We start from the raw sequence: 22,583 nt of genomic DNA on the forward strand, positions 1-22,583 counted from the left end.
AATATCTGCCAGGTATAGTACCACTCCGGCGCGTAGGTGCGGGATCCCAGGCTCGTCAGCCCGCTGCTCAAGGGAGCTTTAAGTTACAAAAAGGGGGTGGGGTCGCACACTACTCACACACCGGCGGAAGTTGCACCTCATTTTCCAAGGCAATGTAAATTCTTTTTGTAAAGCTCTTTAAAAGGCAGTTAAATGATGCACTACGTACTCAAGATGTATGTAATAAAAACTACTTTCTTTTACTTATGAGACTCCACAGCCACGGCTGGTCTAATCTCTGCTTGTTTTAGCTCCACGTCGTTGTTGGTTTATTCTCAGGCCACTGCTGTTTTTTTGGTGGTTAGGTGTCCGTATTTAGTTTCCACTGCATTAATGATGTTTACAAAAATCTATGTGCAAAGGTGGGTCATTGACCTTGATATAAAGATCCCTGGACAGCTGGGGAGGATTGCAAGAGACAGGCCATAGCATTGAGGGTAGGTTAGGTCGGTAGGAAGAGACACATGCTTTTTGCGTGTTTGCCCAATGGCCAGGGGACCTTTCTGAGTGCTTCGGAAACAGCCTTCGCCCATCACTTGCCCTGAGGATGGAATTGTACAGAACGAAGATCAGGCCGCCGCTGCCGACCGAAGGCCTGCAGGCAGATACGACACTTGAGGAATTCCTCTAAATATTATTTTAGTGCCAAACATTTTGCTTGAGAAGAAAAAGATGTCTATCTTCTGTTTCCTTATTTTCTCTGCAGGAAAGAAAAGGATTGTTGACTTCCTCTCCCCTCCCTTCCCTTCCTTCCTTCTTTCCAAGGTACTCATCAGAAAAAAACAGAGAACCGAGTAATTGTTCCTGTTCTCTTTCTTAAGTCGCGTCAAATACTGTCCCTGCGAGTTCCCGTAATTCAGAGCGGTCTGTGCGCGCGGAGAGGGCGGGAGAGGAGCAGAGGACGGCCCGGGGTAGGCCGAGCGCCTAGATCATTCAGGTGGTAAGTGCACTTTACCTCTTCTTAAACAGACAAATGCATACGTTTAAATGGACTTAAATACACCCTGTCCGTTCGGTGCGTGCACCTTCAATTCACTTCCAAGACTTGTGGGTGAGTGGGGGTGTTGTGGCGTTGAGGCATGAGGTACAAATAGCGCTTTCGCACACTCGTTCGCATCTGGTTTCTCCGTCATTCTTTAAACTTCTCAAAAAGGGTTTATTTGAAGACTCTTTATATACTTTCTGCGCTCCTACAGTATCCGTGTGGGAACGTCCCACGTTAGGTGTGTGATCGTTTCTATATTACAAAAAACAGCTTCACATGTCTCGGGAGAGCCACGGTGCAACCCTTGCTCCTTAAATCTTGGTAGAACTTATCCTCACAGCTGTCTGTTTGCCTTAGAGGCGAGCAGAAGACTAAACAATAAAGTGAAGGTGAGTGGGTTTATCTGTGATTTACAGCTGTGCGGCCTTTGTGGGAGGTTGAGTTGTACATCCAATGCTGGGGGGATTGTTTGGTGAAGGCATGGGACCACTGGTTGAAGACGAGGCGCTGCATCACGGAGTGAGCGCTGGAAGCGCTCATGTAAGGCAGGTCTCTGACACATTTTTGGGCTAACTCTGTCTGAAGTAGCTGAAGAGCTGGATCAGCGCCTTTTTTACCACCGTGTTGCAATTTGTTACTTGTCTCAGGAAGGTTTGTGCAGCATTTTGCTGGAAATGTTGATATTTCTAAAATAAACAACAAAACATAACACAATAGCACACATAAACGTAAAAAAATAAAATTAAACATACATAATGTGGTATAGCAACACAGTCAACAGAACAACGACAATAAAACACAACTAAATATCATAGCAATATTAAAATAAAAATACAACGCACAAAAAGCAATAGACAACTTCCGCCACAAAATAGGACACACAAAACAGGCACGTTATTGTTCCAGCCAGGTTACCAGCTTCGGAAGCCTGCAGTGGTAACAGGCGTTTGCATCGAGCACTGCCTCGCCTACTAGCAAGGACACGAAACAGCGCCAGTTACTCATATTAGTGATCAGGCCTTGCTTGTGTGTTCGCATGATACCAGTGACTAAGTGTAGGGTGTGCTACTAAGATCTCTAAGTGTGAATGCATGCTCTTATGCCTGCGTCTCATTTACTTGCTAGTTGTATGCGCCTCCTGTTGCTTGAAAGCATGGTAGATGCACAAAGCCGTACAAGTTCGAAAACGCGACTCACAGCCTCAGCAGCATAGATAGTGCGTCATTTCACAAAATGGCTTTGATGGTGTACTGTGCACCAACGTATATATATATGTATGTGAGTCCTTATGCAGCACAAACCTAGCACAAAACAAGCGCGCCCTGTGGAAGATGAACGCTCACAGTGAGCAGAGCAGCGACGGAGGGGAGAGGACAGTGAGGACGCTGGTATCCAGAGAGGGGTGTGCGGGGGTTTTGCGGGCCAGCCTCGGCGCATCCATTTTCATTTGTTCATTTGGAGAGCACATAACTTTGGTTAGATTGAAGCACTCATCCTCACATTCGCTGCAATCTATTTGTCGCTCAGGGAGCAGCTTCCTATATAAAGTGCGTGTGCAGCGAGTGTGAAAAGCGCTCAGCTGCACACGCATCACACCAATCTCTTACACTGTGTAAAGGCATTACATGCAAGGGTGTGCAGTATACACGAAGCCGCCGCCATTACACTGCTGCGACCGACAGAGCGCGCGCACACTGGGCACTGTTTGCTGCTCATTCCGGCCCAGTCCGTATCGTGGAAGGGGCTCCTTGCACCGGGCAAAAATGGAGCGTGACGTCCCATTTGGAGAGCAACATTTCATTCTTAGAAATCTTTGTAGGGGGTTAATAGATGCCATCATAACAACACAATTCTAACCGGCACGGCTACAGTACAACTGATATTGCCTCAACTTCTTTTCATCTAGACGCAGAAAAAACAGTTTGGAAACAGACTGGTCCATATTTTGCTCTGATGCAAAACTGGTTTGAGGTAAACACTATTTGCTCCATTTCTTAGTGAGCAGCAGAACACTAGGGCAGCGATGGGTCAGTGAGTCCTGTTTTGTTTGCCCATTGCAAAGTGCCTGTGACACGGCCACAGCTGTATGTTGTGTGGTCAGCCACCAACACAAGATGTCTGCACTTCTACTGGCCAGGCTGCATTGATCTGTATATTACATTTATTTTTCTCTTTGGAACCTTAGTAAATAACACTTGCATCTAGCCTTGGTCTTTTCAATCTAAGCAAATACATCAAGATATTAAAACTATTCCAAACTTTGCCTAGGCCACCTTTAATGGCAGCTGGCATCAGTGCCCAGCGCCTACCTGTGTGTAGTAAAGGTGTTTCATGCTAGCTAACACCAGCCCTTTACTCCTGTTTCCCTGCGACCGTAGCTTGTCTCCGGCATTAGCCCCCATGCCCACTGAGACTGCCTCTAGACTAAGAGCTTTACATTATTTTTATAAGAAACAATCTGTGATTCTGCCCCCATTTTGCTTTCTTCCTTTTAATGTAAAGTGCTTTGCATTGATCAGGTGGTATGGTGGCCCTCCGTTCATGGAAGTTAAGATTGGAATCATGCACATACCATTGCAGCCTTCAAGGATGATGCGGGGGTATGCATATGGATCCATTTCTGGTGCTCTTGAGGGATGGTTTGGGTTCGGTTTGTCTTGGCAGGGTGTTTCTGAACCTGGGGGCTTGGAGCAGGCAGCGTCGTTCACTATAGCTGAGGATCTGGAGGGATCAAGGTTGACTGATTAGAGGGGTTTGTTGGATAAGCGAGGGGCACCTTCTCTGTGTGGACATGATGGGATAAAGTTTGGAGGGGTCTCAGAGTGGTGCAGATTGACGGCCTCCATTAATCTGCTGATTTAGTGCCACTTCTGTCTGCATGATGGGATGAAGTTCGGAGGGGGATCTGATAGAGGTGCAGATTGACAGCCTCTGGTTATCTATTGGGTTAGTGGCATTTGTGTATGATTGATGGGATGGTGTTAGGTGGTGGATATCAGGATCTCGGAGCGGTGCAGATTGACGCCTCCGTTAATCTGCTGATTTAGTGGCACTTCTGTCTGCATGATGGGATGAAGTTCGGAGGGGGATCTGATAGAGGTGCAGATTGACAGCCTCTGGTTATCTATTGGGTTAGTGGCATTTGTGTATGATTGATGGGATGGTGTTAGGTGGTGGATATCAGGATCTCAGAGCGGTGCAGATTGACGGCCTCTGGTTATCTGTTGGGTTAGTGGCGCTTGTGTATGCATAATGGGATGTGTTCGGTGGTGGATCTCTTAGGGGTGCAAATTGACAGCTTCTGGTAATTTGTTGGGGAAGTGGCTCTTGTATATGCATGGTGGGCTGGAGTGCTGTAGTGCATCTCTGAGGGGTGCCGATTGACAGCTTCTTTTTATCTCTTGGGTTAGTGGCACTTGTGTATGCTGATGGGATGGTGTTCGGTGGTGGAACTCAGACTCTGAGAGCGGTGCAGATTGATGGCCTCAAGTAATCTGTTGGGTTAGTGGCACTTGTGTATGTGTGATGGGAAGGTGTTCGGTGGTGGATCTCAGACTCTGAGAGGGGTGCAGATTGATGGCCTCAAGTAATCTGTTGGGTTAGTGGCACTTGTGTATGTGTGATGGGATGTAATTCGGTGGTGGATCTCAGAGGGATTCAGATTGACTGCCTCTGATGGTCTCTTGAATTATCTGCATTGAAAAGTGTACTACAAACCCTCTTCTTCAGAGAAAGCTTCCCCTTATCAAACACAGAGGTTTTTGGTTTTTTATAAAGACAGCCTGCTCAGACTGGTCTGCTTAAATCCTGGTCACTTTCTCAGCACAGGTCCTACATAGTTTTCGTCTTTACTATTGCTTGTTTGTAAAAATTGTTGCATTGCTCCTTCCTAATTTTAAATTCACTCACTGTTTTCCAATGCAACGATTCTGCTGGGAGGCTGAGCTTTACACTCTGTTCTGGTTTCTTTTATCATATTACTCTTGAGTATTTACCTCTAATCTTCAATTATGCTCTTTATTTTTTTGCATTCGGAGTATTTGTATGGGCTGAATCTCCCCTGAGGGTAGTGTGTGCTAGCCTATTAGGAATGTAATGTGAATCATGCAACCATTGCGACTAGCATGTACGAATGCACTGGGGAGGTATTGTAAATAAAGAAGAAACACACATGTTTACAAATACACTAGAAAACCAATGGTATAAAGAGTTATGGTGAAGGGCTTAGAGAAAGCGAAGGAGTTGAATTCCCCCCCCACAAGATCAGGGGGTTAGGGGCCAGTCTACCTGAGGAGTAGTATTTTACTGAAAATAAGACCTCCTGCATGGTCCTTTTAGCTGCTCTCGGTAAGTTCCTTGTAGCCTATATATCTAGACCAAAGTCGAGCAGACACATCCTCAAATCCTCATTTAACCAAGGAGAAACATGTTCACAATTCTGGGGCCTCCTGTGAACAGCCCATCCTCTGTATCCGTCCCTCTGCAAAACCACATTATATTGTGAATGTGACCTCACCAACTACTGGCTTGGCTCCAAAAATGGTCCTTACTGGCCGCTTCTTTCTCAGTTCATCCCTCAATGCTCCCTTTAGGTTATATTTAGTGTTTATGTGGATGTCATAAGAAATAGAGCATGGTGCTGGCCCTCCATGGTGTCTATTGAAACTTCATCTATCACTGCATTGTGCATTTTTTTATTAGTTAGCCACCAATACATGTTTGCAGTATTTTTTAACGCTGATCTCTACTCACTGCTCCTCACCTGCAGCATCAACCATATTACCAGGAAATAGATAGGCCTGTTCTAACAGACTCTCCTCAGTAGTACCTGCATGCACATATCTGTACAGAGAGTAACAACAGGAAGGCCCAGCTGATCTGCATACGTCAAAGTATGCTGCAACACCACAAAATAAGCATCGTCTTCAGCTTCTCTTTGCTCTTACTCCATGACTCAATGTCTGCCCCAGGGCTATTTAGCAGTGGCAGCCGGTAAGTTTTGGGGGAAGGGGGGCGGACGGGATACACACACACGCTCACATACACATAACACTCACAACCAGGCGCACACACAAACACATTCATTCACAACATCTTTCCCAAACATTCACACATGCACACACGTACCAAATAATGTAAAAATAACTTAAATCACACTTACCTTTAGCCAGCTCTGCTCTGCATCGGAGAGCTTGGGACTGCTGCCTTCCCTCATTGGAGGGAAGGCAGCAGCCCTATCGTCATCACAGAGTGGGATGGGGTCAGGGAGACTACTGACCCCACCCCACTCTGTGATGAAGTGTCACTGATTGACACTCGACCCTGGGCGCTTTAGGGCTTAAAACTGAAGCACCCAGGTGCGAGGCAATCAGTGACGCTATCCCTCGACACTGAGGGTAGGGCCTCAGCAACCTTTGCTGAGCTGAAAAAGTCATGCCTACGAGGAAAAAGGGGGCGGAGCCCTTCCACCTACAATGGACCAGCCGCGCCTGCTATTTAGGTTGAAGCCTACAAAAGAGTGCAGCTGCCGTGTTGCGAAAAGACTTCTTGGGGACTTCTGATTGCTTCCCCGGAAATTCCTTTGACACCGCCTCCTGCTGCACTCTTGCAATCAGACTCCATGATGCTGGCATACGAGGACCCGCCCTTTACTGGATCTGCTCCTTTCTGGCCGGCAGAGTCCAAAGGATCAGACTTCCACCCTTCCTCTCCGAACTCACAGAGATCAACTGCAGAGTACCCCAAGGATCATCGCTCATCCCCACGCTCTTCAACATCTACATGGCCCCTCTCGCCGCCATCGTCAGACAGCATGGGCACAGCATAGTATCCTATGCTGACGACACCCAGCTCTTCCTCTCCCTCACGAAGAACCCCAAAGACACCAGATTCAGCTTCCAAGAAGGAATGAAAGACGTTGCAGTGTGGATGAGCAAGAGCTGTCAAAAACTGAACTCGGAGAAGACAGAGGTCCCTGTCATTAGACCCTCCTCCACCATGTGAGACAGCTCCTGGTGGCCCTTCACCCTCAGAAACTCACCCACCCCGATGGACCATGCCCAGAACCTCTGCATCATCCTAGACTCCTCCCTCACCATGACTCGCTAGATTAATGCCATCGCCTCCACCTGTTTCAACTCCCTCTGCGTCCTCCACTAGACCTTCAAGTGGATCCCTCCCGAAGCCAGAAAGACTGTCACCCATATACTCATTATCAGTAGGCTAGACTACAGAAATGCCCTCTTCGTAGGAATCAACAAATCCCTGCTACAGAAACTCCAGACCATCCAGAACACTGCAGCCAGACTCGTCGTAAGCACCCCATGACATGAGCACATGACCCAACATCTGCGGGACCTCCACTGGCTCCCCATCGAGAAGAGAGTAACTTTCAAGCTCCTCATCCACGCCTACAAATCCCTCCACAACACCGGCCCCAAATGCCACAGCAAAAGAATCTCATTAAATGCACCCAAAAGAAACCCCTGCTCCGCAGACCTCACCTTAGCAACTACCCCTCGTATCTGCAGAACCCGAGCTGTGGGAAGAGCCTTCTCCTACGTCGCAGCCAAAGCCTGGAATGAACTTGCAGTCAACATCAGATGCTCCCCCACCCTGCACACCTTCAGGAAGAGCCTCAAGACCTGTCTTTTCAGCTGACCTGCAGCTGCACCCCCTTTTCCCCCCTCTCCCCCACCCCCCTAGCGCCTTGGGACCCTCACTGGTGAGTAGTGCGCTTTAAAAGCCCCTGATTGATTGATTGACGGCAGTATACCCATTGATCACCATTGGCTTTGTGATTTGTAACCCACATTTGCTTGCTTTCTATTTGCTGGCTTTATTTGTTTTAGGCTGTCCACCAAGTCCTTGTTCCTTCAATGGAGTATAACCTGTTTAACATTGTCCTTGTATTCTTTCATGGATGCTCTCTTGCTGTAAATAGGTCTTTAAATGATGTCCTTATCTTGTCACACCAGCTGTGCATCCAAAGACAGAGGTCAAATATCATGTTCTGTTTTTGATGGAGCTTGGTGTTTACTTTTCTTTCACTGACTACAAAGTGAGAGCATTTATGTGGCAATCTTGCTGGATACTTGGGGTTGGTAAGGAAAGGTTTTTTACTAGCACTCAACAAAATTTAAATGTCTGTAAATTAACTGTGCAAATTTTCCAGAATATATCAGAATTCAGAAAGGACAAATGAAGCAAATGTTTTGTAATTCTTTGTGGTGGAAACAAATATTTTAATACAATCAAACAATTCAGATAGGTGATACCATTTCCACATGTTATTGTTTTGTGCTATATAGTTTTATCAGCAACACTGTATGTGCACATGTAATGGTCATTTCAATTGAAAATGTATCGTTTGTAATGGCAGTGTGCTACTACATCATGCATACACCACTTTATGGTACTCCAGTCTACATCTACAACACAATACTCAACTCCACTCAACGCCACACCACGACATTTTACTCCACGACACTTTACTCCACTTCACTCTATTCCACTTCCGGTACACCACTTCACTCTATGCCACTACACTCTACAGCACTGAACTCTACGACACTGAATATTACAACGCTCTACTCCACTCTGTGCCACTCCACCCTACGACACACTGCTCCACTCGATGACACTCTACTTCACGCCATTCCACACTCTACTCCACCCTGCACAACTCCCTCTATGCCACCACTTTACTCCACTGTACTTCACTCCACAACACATTACTCAACTCCATACCTCTCCATTGTATGCCACTCTTTGCCCTTCCACTCTAAGCCACTCCACTTTTACACTGTACTTCACTCTATGATACCTTACTCGACATCCCTCCACTCATTGCCCCTCCACTCTATGCCATTCTATTCCACTCCACTCTACTCCATTCTACAACACTCCCCTCCATGTCTCCTCTACGTCACTAACTCTTAGCAATACCGCTGGTGTACAGCTTAGGTGAGACTTTGCCAAAGCTTCTTAAAGTCGGATAATTTTTTTTATTTTTTTTTGCACAGTTTTATAAAGCGCGAACTAGACCCGAACCGAATCAGGTATCAGAGCGCTTCACATAGCACCAGTTACATGAGGACACACATTCATTTTAGGCACGGGGAGATTAAGTGATTTGCCCAGAATCACAGGAGGTTTTTGGCGTTGTTACCGAGACTTGAACCCAGCTCCCCAGGTCCGAGGTCGAGCGCCCTAGCCCTTAGGCCAACTCCTCTCAATGAAAACATGCATCCAATGTGCCTGGTGAGCCCTCATCCTGGGTAGGTAACCTGCTGCAGTCTGCAGAGCCTGTCAAATGACGCCTCTATGACCCTTTCTTTTCTCGGCGATATGATAAAGGAAAGGCCAACAGAAAATAATAGCCACAACTAATATACCAAAAATATGATACAACCCCAAGAGACAGCGAAGGTGCCTTTAATAATGTAGAGTGAGATAGAGTGTGATCTTTGCAACAAACTGAACAATACAACTTTAATTTGAATCATGAGATCCCTATTTCAACATATTGTGGGCTCTTTGGACAATTGCATTAAGCCCCATTAAAGGAGTGGTAGATTTATCTGCGCCTGGCTGAAAGGATGGATATATACAAGTCCACTCGGGCTGACGATCATACCACCCTTCAGTACCTTTCTTGGCTGGCAGCTGACTCCTGCCGATGGCCCTATCGATCATCTGTGGGGGCAGAAGATGGCACTGCCCACCCCCACACCTTTCCTGTGTGCATTCTGGCAGGACTACGGAAGACCCATGGATGTCCAGCAGAAACAGCACCCATTCCAAAATGAGCAAAAGGCGTGTCTTAATCATCATACTTTTCTTCCACCCCTGCAGCACTGTAATACCAAATCTGCACAATGATTAATGGCCTTTGGAAAGAATTTATTGAGCGCCCAGTCACCGTAGCATCATGGCGCTACAAGGTCCATTAGTTATAGTCAAGGCCACTGGAATTATTTTGCAGTAGTAGAGTGAACAATTATGTGGCAGGGTTAACCAAGTTATGTGGCAAGGAAAGGCAAATTATGCAGTGTAATGTGGGCCATTCTGTGACAGTATTACTTATGTTCTCATTTGTATACAGTCTGGGCATAGGTTGCATCTCGTTAGTTCCGGTTTCACACTACCATACAGCGATAAGGAACAGAAAGATGAGCAGTCAATCTTTGCAAAGGCGGCAACACGTGTCGCTGCGATTTTAGTTATTTTTTACCGTTTGTGCTAGAAACATTTGTTTTGTTAAAATATCCAGATAATGCAGCAGATGAAAGATTATGTGGTAAATGCAGCAAATCCATAATTTTAAGAAAAATGCTGCGGCTGCACCGTCGTATAATTCCAGTGGCCCTCTTTATACTAACCGCTGATGTGAAGCACCGACAGCAATAAGTATAAAGAAAATGAAACACAACAAAGCACCTTCAGAGGCAGGTTGTGAGACTCGTTGACATGGGGTGTGCCCCCGTACAAATAAGGTTTGCCGACCTTAGCAGAGCATGGTCAGTGTGTGCCAGTAGTAGGGGATCTCCTTGGTGGCACACACTCTTGCTGGGCAGTGACCCTGGTTACCACTCGGTGCTGCGCTGGCCACCAGGTGTTATAAGGGAACAGCTCCCTGTTCGTGTGTCTCATAGGGAGCGCTTTGAAGCGGACCATGTCTCGAAAAATGCCATCTAAATAAAATGGTAATAGAGAGGTAGTGCGAGAATTGTTAAATATTGAAGCAATTTATATTGAGCAGTAAGTGTCCGTGTCCTCGACATCATAGCCCAAAACACACTCCTGTTTCCTTTTTTTTTAATCAGTGCTTTTAAATAGATCAAAATTAGATATATGGGCAGTGCTGTGCACTACAATTCAAGACCACTCATCCTTAAGGAGGATCAGAGGCAAATAGCGGATGGAGCATAGCTGTGGGGGGATACATTCGCAGTTCCTGTCAACAAACCCACCAAAGAGACAGAGATCAGTCTAGACTAGAGTCTAGAGCAGAGGTCTTCAAACTTTTGAAGTTTGAGACCCCCCAGCTGAATTTTTTTAAATGTCGGGCCCCCCCCACCACCTGACAGAAATTTCTTGGAATCTGGTACACTACATAATCGACCGCCACCCACATATCCCGGGCCATATCCGGCAAATAATGTTCAAAACAATGAGTGTTTCCTCCTTCTCCATGAATTCCCTCACTACCACTCACCAACAATGCACCTCATTTCTCTATAGCACCTTTCTGGCAAACATATAATTTTTTTTATAGTGCTACTCATAGTTTCATCATACTCAGGGGCATATGTACAAGCCCCTATAGACACCACACCGTCACTTTTTAAGACATTGTGGTGGTGATGGGGCATTTCCGTATTTACACGACAGAGTTAAGCCACTTAACTTGGCACAACGCTGCCTTGTAAATAAGGCACTCTTTCAAACTATGCTTAGCGTGAAAGGGTGGGCAGTGGGTGTTGCAGTGGGCGTTCCACTGCAACAGGCACTGATTTTGATGTTGCGCCCTATTTACAAGGGCAGCGTAAAAGTGAGGCAGCGTTAAAATTAAGAACAGGGAAAACCTGGTCTTAAGCTGGCAAAACTATGAGAAATGCATTATTTCTCCTCATTTTTGATTCATCCATGTGTGCTGCCTTGTGCAGTACACATGGAAAAAGCAAAATGCCTTGTATTTGTACTCTTTAAAAAAAAATCAATTTTTTGATTTCTGTGTGTTCTGCATTACTGATACTCCATCACATCATCCTGGCTGCTCTGATGTGGACAGCACCACAGGTGACCAACTCATAGCAACTCGGCATCAGCTTCCATGAGCCAAGCTCCACTCCCCACAGAAACTCAAAGTTATCTGCAATGAAAGCAACTGTAGCCCACTTGGCTCTGCCACTATACAAAATCAGGTAGCCGCTGAGAAAAGGAAAAAAAGGAGGAGGTGGCAAGGGGAGGAGGCTCATTTACAACCAAAACTTTAGTGAATTCCGACAAGGGAAGATCATGTATTAAAACATTGACCTACTAAATAACTTCCAGTCAGGTTTCTATAATCGTTTCTATGATGGACACAATCCCAAAACTGTAATGGTCAATATTGTGAATGATGCTCACCAGACACTTAACACATTAGAGACATGATGCCAGTGTCTTAAGACTCTCAGAGGTGTGTTTCACATTCTGTATGAAATCCTTTTGAGCACTCTCCACAAGATTGCCAACTGTGTAATTATTTTTTGTTTCTGGCGCACAATTGATGTCAGTTTGTGAAAGTACCTGCAATATAACAGCAACATCAAATATGTATCAATAAAGATAAAGACAGCACATAAAATAACTTGTTACAATTTTAACGTGATAATTTGCCTCGGAAGATAGGGGGTTAATAATTTGGCTGTCAGGCATGTTAAAATGGGCACAGCCTTATAATGTATTATTGTTTAGATAGGAAAAAACAACAAAGGGCTGCTTCAAACAAGAAAAAATAACTGATTAAAGCAATCCTTTTCAGCCGGGGAAAACCAAATCTGAATCTTTTATTCACTAAAATACAAATTTGCTGGGTCGCCTACAGCTGAGCACTTCCTGTTCAGGCTAGTTGGATTAGGAGCCATTTACTTCAGCTCCAGACTGACTCTCGTCTCTTGCATGAAATGCCCTTTCCCATAGCATTAAGCAATCACTGCATAAGAATGTCTCACGGGCAGTAAGACGACCGTCTCAGCACTATTTGGGCTGCATAATTACGGTATATCACACACATCCTATCATGACCGAGAGGGCTGCGAGGATCTCCCGCCAGTATATGCATAGCCATGAGAAAAGTAAAAGGCCAGCAACCTCCTTCCCACACCCTTCACACCTAGTAGTGTTCATGAGGAGTTCGAATGTTGTCAGAAGACAACTACAGTTACCAGGGGCTTAGGCTGAGGGAGGAAATAAATATCGGAAAGCACTGCAAATGTTAGCGCGTTAGTACGCTACAATGAACCTAGTCACATAGCTCAGGACAGTACTGTAACTGCAATTTATATGCAGTTACGGAGAAGTATTTTTAACATGCAATTGATCACAACAGTTAATACATTACCCTCTCCCAGGCACTTACTGATTATTCATCATGATCATCACTGGGCAGAAGTGCTCGGAAGGTGGCTCTGGGTCCCGGTTGCTTTAGATTTTACTTCTCTACCGCAGATGGCTGTATCAGCAGCTCTTAGCCTGGCCTGCAGCCCTGCACTGCCTAAAGCAAATGCAATATTTGTAATCCTCTATACTAGCGCTAAAAACGGGGCAGCATTGCGGCAAGGTTAGAAGGAGCAGGAGCTCTACAGAACTTCAAAAAGCACGGCGGCAGGAAGTCAATTAACTTTACCAGTGGGCACTGACTGCAGTGACGTCAGTTTAAGTTCGACGCCACCTGTCTGCCCGGGCTTTAAAAGACCTTTTTCTTTCTAATGAGTCTTTAATGGTTTTCGCCCCTTCTTCGGGCCCCTGCAGCTCCACTCTGCAGTTTGTTTCTTCAATCAGTGGAGGACAAAGGTGAGATTTGCGGAGGAGCGTGCGCCCCCCCTGAGACGGTGTCGAGCCCCCCCAGGGGGGCGCGCCCCACAGATTGAATAACTCTGGTCTAGAGAGACTGTCTCAGAGGCGGCGAGTGGGAGACTATCCTGCTAAGGGGTCTTGTGCACCGCAAAATGGACAATGCCTGTTTTTTTCTATTTTGCATGAACCCAAAGCGAGGTGAGTACATCTGACACACAGCCCTAACATCGTTTTCTTTGGCTTCTCACATTCTGTCAAATAACAAATTACAAAATTAAAACAGACGTTTACTCTCAGAAATTGTAAGGGGCCGGATACCTCTCTTGATGCTGTAGGCACTTGGGGTGCTGCTGGCTGCTCGTTGTAAGTAAACCAGGACCAATTATATGCAGCACATGGCATGGGTTGCCCATCTCCAGGGCGGCTCCTTCCAAACGTGTCATGTTGTATGTTAAAGGCCCTGTAGTGATGTTAAATGAAGATCAGGTCACGTAGGTTCTTGTAGAAAGATGTATTTATTAATCAAGTTGACATGAGGTGGAAGTTCATATATAAGATAAGATAGTAAGAATAATTCTGAGGTAAATCCCTAGTAAATCCCCACCAGGAGCTGTCACCAGTCAGCTCAATCCTCAGCTCCTAACTGGCACTAGCATCAGAACATAACATTCCAATCTGTGATAACATTCCAAATGATGACATATGTGAAACAACTAGAAAGCCAACACTACACATCTTCCCCTTTTACACATTTAACAATTGCAATCAAAAACTAAAATGTGAAAGAGCAATTACACATAATAATAGGATACAGAAAGGAGGTATGTAGAAATAGGAGAAGAAGATAATTAAGTAACAATGAAGAAAAAGAGGTGAATAATAAGAAAAGAAAAATTACAGTAACATCTAAGAGGTGAAAAATAAAGCAAGATCAAAACCAAGAAGAATCAACAAAGAAAAATCAAGCAAGATTAGAAGCAAGAAGAATCAACAGAGGAAATCAAACAAGATTAGAACCAAGAAGAATGAACAAAAACCAAGAAAGAAACGGAGAAAAAGAGTGGAAATACAAAAGACAACACATCTTCTCCCTAAAGGAAAAGAAGAAAACGATAATAATAATATGGACCCCGAACACAAAATTCACGGAATCAGCAAACACACCAATTGGCCAGACTGGCGTAATTGTGAAACAATGAACTGAGTAGTGAAAGGTAGAACCAAGTAAAGCACAAATATGAGAAAGTTCAAATAAAAAACATGCTCTTACATAAAAACAATTCGAAATCCCAGAATCATATGAAGAAAGGTGAACATTAACATCTAACAAGAGCATGAACAGAAGAAAGGTTGCCAGAAAGAATAATAAATTCTGAATGAAACCTGTAAAAACGGTTAGAAACTGGCATAATAAACATAAAACAGAGCTACTGGCATATAACACTGAGGAAAAGTTGCCAGAGAAAAAAAATAATAATAGGTAGTGAAAAACTGGCATAATAATCTCTCAACAATATCACATGCATATAACCCTGAAGAAAAATTGCCAGAAAGAATACTTAATTCTGAAAGAAACCTGTAAAAACAGGCGAAAAACTGGCATAGTAATCACATAACAGAATTACGTGCATGTGACACTAAAAACTTTTAAGTAATAAATGAATAATGGCAATTCATGTATCGTACGTCTACGTACATAAAAGACTTGAAAACCTTTGCGCAAAGGAGAAAATCAAAGAGCTCATATATAATCAATAAAATAAGGTTTAGTGCACTGAACCTTTAAAACTGACGTCAGCAATTAATTAATAAACCGGTAAAATGTAGACAATATAGGTCCACTCATAAGAGAAACAGAACTATTTACTTAAACATATTCTGTATACCAGAAAAAAAAACATTGAAGAAGCAGAAAAGAATACACCAAATGATCACTTGTACTATGCATAGCTCATAAAATCCAATGTACCAAATGGAGAACACATGTGAGAACAAGAAAATAAGAAATTAAAATAAATAAGGTAGTCACCGTTGACTGTCTCCATCAATAATACGAAAAAATGGTATAGAAGTGAAAGTCACCATTGAATTATGATAGAAGTTGTGATATAACACATCTGCGTCAATTTTAAGAAGGTGCAACCTGAAGAAAAAAAAACATATTTGCTGCCTCGCCCGGCAAACACAATAATTAATGAATAGCTGAACATGCTGTAAAATATAAATGCCTTTGATGGTGTGCATGTCACCGAAAACATGCGTGGCGTTGATGTTGTTGCACTGTCATAAAGCATATAACTAAAATAGAACTCGCTATCAAAATAAATACCTCTCATGGTGTGCATATCACTGAAAACATGCAACGTTGAAGTAGTTGCACTATAATCACAAATGATGAGAAAGAATAAAACAGTACCTGGGATGCGAGCGAAGGAAAACCACTAAGATTACCAATATCCTTACAACGTGGTTGTCAGCTAAAATCACGAAGGTTCGGTGGTGCCAGTCAAAATGGAGGCACGCAGAACGACGATGCGCCGGATACCTCTTTTCAGGCCTGTGCTCCTCAAAACTTGTAGTGCATTGGGACATCATCTGGAACAGAGGAGGATATTCGAAGCTGGAAGCCACACGAAGGTTGCTAGCGTCATCAAGAATAGATGGCAGCATTGAAGGTAAGCGCGTGCGGCTCTGTATGCCCTCGTGAAGAAATTTTAAACTAAGATGGAGGGGGTTCAACTGCCAATGAAAGTCACACAGAAGGAGGCATAACGAAAAATAGTAATTAACCAACAGCCATAGTTTAAAAACATTGAGAACCATCATCATTAGTAGAGAAAAAAAATATGCGCGTTTTGAAGAGTGAGACGCCTTTTTTTTCTTTTTAACTACCATTTGCTGTTCGAAGTAAAATATGTGTTGGAAAGTAGCAGAGAACGGAAGGATCGTTTACACACAAAATATGTTGATGGCTTCAATAACTGTGTGTCTATAAAATAACATCCAGTAGCTGGCAGTAATAATAATAATGACATGAGGTGGAAGTTCATATATAAGATAAGATAGTAAGAATAATCCTGAGGTAAATCTCTAGTAAATCCCCAACAGGAGCTGTCACCAGTCAGCTCAATCCTCAGCTCCTAACTGGCACTAGCATCAAAACATAACATTCCAATCTGTGATAACATTCCAAATGATGACATATGTGAAACAACTAGAAAGCCAACACTACAGGCCCTTTGCATTGAATATAAATGAGTGATTCGATTAGGACAGAAGCTCTACTCCAACCTGTTCAGGGCCGACCAACCAGCAGGCTCCCCTCTGCTCATCTGACAATAAACTGGCTACACAGTGAAGTTCCCTCCGAACCCGGTCCCTAAAATGGCGGATCTCTTGATTTCAACCCCGAGTTCTGATACAGTCTTCCTGTAGTAATGCCAAGGTGTGAAGACCTCCCCTCTCTGATGCCCGTGCCTACCTGGCATCCCTCCTCAACCCCCTTAGCATCTCTTCGAAGTGTCCAGCACAATGAGATGGAATCCGCTACCTCAAATGTTTATTGTCTCTTCTTTACCTCCCATCCTCCCCCACAAGCTCTTTGAAGCAGCCATGAAGGTGTGCAAGCACTACATATAAAAGAGTAAAATAAATACATCTATGCACAGCGTCCTTGCTATATAGACGTATCGGAGCATTTCTGTAGGTAAATAAATGCTCAGCTTCTGACACACAAGGACCTAACTATTTTGATATTCTGGCATGCTAAAACACTGCATTATTTCCATGTTATTCTGCCTTCTTGTCGAGCTGATAGTTTACTGGCAAGAAAGATTCTTGTCTGCCTGCTGTGAGCATTAGAGATGCCAGGTTTGTTGGAAGAGCCAGTGAGAGTTTGTTCCAGCATAAAGAGAACTGGAGGCGGGAACACTCATGAAAAGCGAGGTTTGGACTCTCGGTGATGCGAGGTCTTCGATCTCTTCAAGATCCGAAAGCAGTGATCTTTTTTTTTGCTTCAAGGGGTACGATAAGGGGGATTCGGGTGTTTTCTGAATGAGTTTTCACCCTAATCAAGATTCGGAAATGCCTTTGTGAGTTCTGATACTCCAGCGATTAGAGAGGAAACCACTGATACTTGTACCAATAATCACTGACAATGAACTACCGAAGGAATGAGCAGCAAACGTCCATTGATGGATAACTGATACAATCCTGACTATCACTGTCACCCATAGCAACAAAGATGCTTCATATGGTTGTCACAATCATTTGCACGGACAGCACGTTAAATTGGACAGTCATCCACACTTTCATACTTTAGAATATTTATGGATCAATACTGAATGTGCATAATTAATAATTGTGCAGAAATTCGAGGAAGTCCTCGCTTGTGCTAGAAGTTTATGAAACTCGCACAATGTATTATTTATCATTGGTCGTACACAATTGCAGAAAATATTTTGCATTTTAAATTACTTCGGCATTCAGACAGTTAAGGCCAGATGTAGGACGGCAAATACCGGTCGGTAACGGCCGATTTCGGCCGTTACCGACCGGTATTTGCTGTATGACATGTAGGGGGCCTTATTGTTTCAGAATGGCCTCAAGGCCCATAGGAATCAATGGCAATTACCGAATCGGTAAATACCGATTCGGTAATTACCGAATCATACAGATTCGGTAAAAATTACCGATTTTTTACCTACCTCTGATTTACCGAATCTAGAATACCGATTCGGTAAAATTCTGTATTCTAGAGTCGGTAAATCAGATTTACCTACATCGGGCCCTAATGTTTTTACAACTCTTTGGTGAGAGATTCAACCCAGAAGTAATAAAACAATGGATTACATTAATATTCATACAGACATGTTTAGCTTCAATTAGTTCACCCAAAGCTCAGAACTGCTGGTTTCCACAAAACAAAATAGACAAAACCAACAGAGTAAAAAACAAATAAAAAAAGTAAAAACGTACAAAGTGTAGACTGCAATAAATGAATAAAGTTGTAAAAAGTTATGAAAAAAGCAGGTGTGGGTTTTGGAAGACTTATAGGGTTTTGTTAATGGTGAGGATGGGAAAAAGTTCCAGGGTGAAGATGATGTCAAGTACAGTGTACGGGTTAGGGTTAGGATTGTGGTAAGAGTTGGGTTTGGGGTTGGGGTAAGGGACTGGGTCTGGATTATGCTTTTTCTTCCTGGTAATTTCTCCTGGATGTGCATGCCAGATCTGAGGGACAGACAATAGAGCCTAAAAGAACTAGGGAACAAGAGACAATAAAGCTGCATGAGCCCCCAGCTCTCTCTTTTCTTCTGTACGAACCCACCTTCCCTTCTTGGTTCAGCACACTCCTTGGTCTAGTCCAAATGTGGCATCAAAAGGTGTTCATTAGTGAATGAAAGTCAACTAACAGCAGTGTCAGACCAGGGCCGATTGTCATGGCAGTGAAATACCCTCTAAAGAAGCCACAAAAACCCGATCGGAGGAAAGCTCCCGACAGTGAACATAGAAGCCAAAATGATGCCAGGTGAATATACACGGAGCCACATTTGGAAGCAGAGACTTGACCTGTATGTTAAGATAGATCCCGGTGCACTGCCCGTACTAACCAAAACATATGTATTTACTAGTGCTAGCTACTTTTTTTTGTATCCTTTCCTTTTGCATGCTTTTCCGTTACAAACTTTGCAGCTAACTTATTTATTCTTATTTAATTTCTCTTGTGGTACAATGTTTTTCGATTTTGTATGGAAAGGTCTATTCAGATTCAATGCAAAAGAATTCGATGAAATTGAAATTGAATAGATTGGTTTATCTTTAGGGCAATTTCAAAGTAAGGAATGGTGCAAGGGAAGCCATTATTGTTTAGGGTTTGTCTAAGGGTTGGTGTTTGGGTTTAAGGTAAAGGTTTGCATAAAGGATCGGGCTACGTTTAAATTGGATCACGGTGATGGGATATTAGGATTTGGGTTAGAGTAAAGGAAGGTGCAAGAGATGGAAAGTGCGGATTAAGGATGGCACTGGAGATGTGATGCAGGGCCTAGGCAAATTGAAGTGTTTATTTGTTGTTCTGCCTCTGATATTGTTTAGCTACTGATACGAATCAAACCGAGTAAAAGTATACAAATGCTGCAGTCAACATGTCCTCAATAAAAAGCAAAACATGACTACTGAGACCAGACGTCATTTACTCAAGTTTTCTTTAATTAGATCTGATAGTTAATCTTAGATATGTCCCGTTTCAAATGCATTGCTCCTAAATCCAACAGGTGCAAATTCAAAAGGAAGTGTCGACGTATTTCATACAAATAATTATCATGAATTATTTAATTATTTGTAACTATATAGTTTTCTTTCTTAAATGGATTATTGCACATTTATGTAGACATTTATCAGTAATTAGGGATTTTTACCCTACACTGAGAATAAATATGTATGTGTTTAAGAAAATTATAGAACAAAATGCAAAAACTGAGATAGAAATACAGTTTACAATAAACTCACAAAATGTTCCAGTTTTCAATATAAATAAAATGATGTGGGTCAAACTCTTATGATCTTACACGTGCTATAGGGAGAGATGGTGGTGATATTGCATGGAGTTATTCATACTAACTTGGAGTTATTTATCTTTATCATGTGGGACCTTGAATCCTGGGTGCTCCTGGCAAAGGTTTTTAAACAAGTATAGTTTAATTAGAAATATATTAATAAAAGTATAACTTACTTGTTTCTTGAAAGAATTAAGTCTCATCAACTTTTCAAACTGATCAATTAATTAATTCTCTAATCAAACATTTTGGTCATATCCTTGATATTGCTCTTTAAAGGAAAGGTACTAGTTGACGGAATATTTAGTCGGAGGTTAGTGCACACCTCATGGTGGACACAAGGAGGTGGACGGCAACTATTTTGTAGCTTTCTCCAAAGGACTGGAAAACAGTACCTTGCTTGCACAGACTGTACAGGACAAGTCTCTTTGGTTCCACCAAGATGATCAAGAAATAGGCCTATATGAACTAAAATGATAAGAAAAACATTTCTTAACTCTCATCACAGGACCCTACTCTGCAAATCAAACTAAAGTTTGTATTGTGTAAACCGGGAAGATAGTTTTAATCCTTGAGGGGAAACCAGAAGATACAGTAACAAACAATATCAATGAACAACCCTTTCTGCTAAAAACAATAGCCTCTGATGTAGGAACATAGGCATAAACTATGACTTCTATAAGTTATGCCTACATCTGTTCTTAAGGTACATCTGTTAGGGGTGTTTACTAATATTCCCTTATAGGCACAACTCATTACTGTCTTAGGCAACAGTTATAAGTGTGTGGACTTCACAAAAAATCATCTGCCACTGTTTTCTTGGCCATATGTTTGTGTATTTTTAGGTTTGGGAATTTTATACATTTTTTAATTGATTTTGAAAATCCTTCTTCTTTGACTTTAAAATATTTTTCAGTAACTTTCCTTTCTTCTTCTGCCCCATGTCTTGTAAACCTGTGAAAAATGTAAAGGAGGTACGTCTAAACTACTATTATAATAAAGTAATATACTTACCATATTTATCACCAACACTTCATCCATATTACAGTCTCGGGTTCAGCAGCTTTTATTGTCCAATCGTATGTTTGCCTGGGTCCTGTGCCAGTATCATGTAGGCTCATTCAATGACTGTGAAGATTCATTTACTTCCGCATTATCAGTGTACCATGGGCTAATAACTTAAATTAGGTTCCTCCAAATCTCTAACACCTCGTCCAGTTTCCAAACTGCACAAGCTGCTTTCCTTCTATATTATTCTGCTATAGACCATTCTAGTATGTTCTTCATCCATATTTCAAACTTTGGGCTCTCTGCCAGCATCCAATATATTGCTGCACGTCTATGCGCTAGTGCCAGGCCTAACGCTGTAAACCGGTCTTACATACGTTGTCCCTTTGGGCTCCAGTGTAAGCCTAGTATGCCCTGCTTAAGCTCCAGTGATGACATATTCCCTCTAATGCTTTTTAGTACACCCACTGCCTGCTGTCAGAAAGCAGCAAACCCTGGATATGTCCATAGCATATGTATGAAACTGGCTGTTTCCACAACACATCTCAGACACTTAGGCCCCATTTCTGGCTATATCTTGCTAAGGGTCAATGTCGTTAAGCATACCATTTGGAACTATTTTAGGTCTGTTAGTTTGAATCTGGGTTTGTGAATGCTGTACTAATGTATTCCAGAGTTCGCACCCATTCACTGTCAGGTGGTTTCTGCGATCTCCATTGCATTCGTTTTTGATGCGGGCGCTCTCCAGTTATTGCTAGTAGAGCATTTTCAATGTTTTCTCTCTGGAGCCATTGCTACAATTGCCTGTGGTACATGGGAGTTGAGAGGTCCGCCCATGTAATGCATACTGCTCTGATTAGTCTGGCATACAGCAGAAGTTGACCACCATGGATTCCATTTTCCCCTAGCCGCCTCGAAGATATGCACATTCTAAGCTTTGTACATATCTCCCATTTCCAGCCATTTTGTAACCTTTGTCTCAGGGAACACACACATTTAAACTCAAGTTTCTATTGCTTTCATCTCTACAGCATTATGAAAATATCCCTCCACTGAGCTCTTTATCCTCTTTATCCTCTACTCTGTCTTGTATTGCCCTGGGTGCTCTTCCAATGACCTTCTGTCTTCTTAAGTGGCCTCCCTGTCAATGTAATTGCACCCTGAAATCTGTTGTCAATGCATTTATCCAGTTCCTTCTTCAATTTGTTTGCTTTCTCATATTTCCCCTTGGTGCATTACCCCAACCTTTTCTCTTTTGTCTACAATTTTCCTTGCTCCAAGTCTTGGTTTCCCTTGCCTTCCCTCCATGTTTTCTTACACCTCTGTACCCATGTTCTTAAGTTTAGCTCTATAACAATTACCACTCTCACGTGCAACACTATTTTTCTTTTTCTCGACCCTATTAAGTTCCACAACCTCTTCCACCACCTGGCCTC

At 43.0% G+C, this 22,583-nt stretch overlaps 1 protein-coding gene across 1 annotated transcript in view; it reads left to right on the forward strand.

Moving 5' to 3' along the window:
• The first annotated feature begins 833 nt into the window (after positions 1-833).
• ZNF366 (zinc finger protein 366) overlaps positions 834-22,583 on the forward strand; it is a 149,563-nt gene continuing 127,813 nt past the window's right edge. Inside the window, exon 1 of the transcript XR_015309288.1 lies at positions 834-979. The gene's annotated coding sequence lies outside the window, so the exon portion shown is untranslated. The remainder of the gene's footprint in view (positions 980-22,583) is intronic.

The sequence above is a fragment of the Lissotriton vulgaris genome, chromosome 3_1, assembly GCF_964263255.1.
Source record: "Lissotriton vulgaris chromosome 3_1, aLisVul1.2, whole genome shotgun sequence".
NCBI lineage: Eukaryota > Metazoa > Chordata > Amphibia > Caudata > Salamandridae > Lissotriton > Lissotriton vulgaris.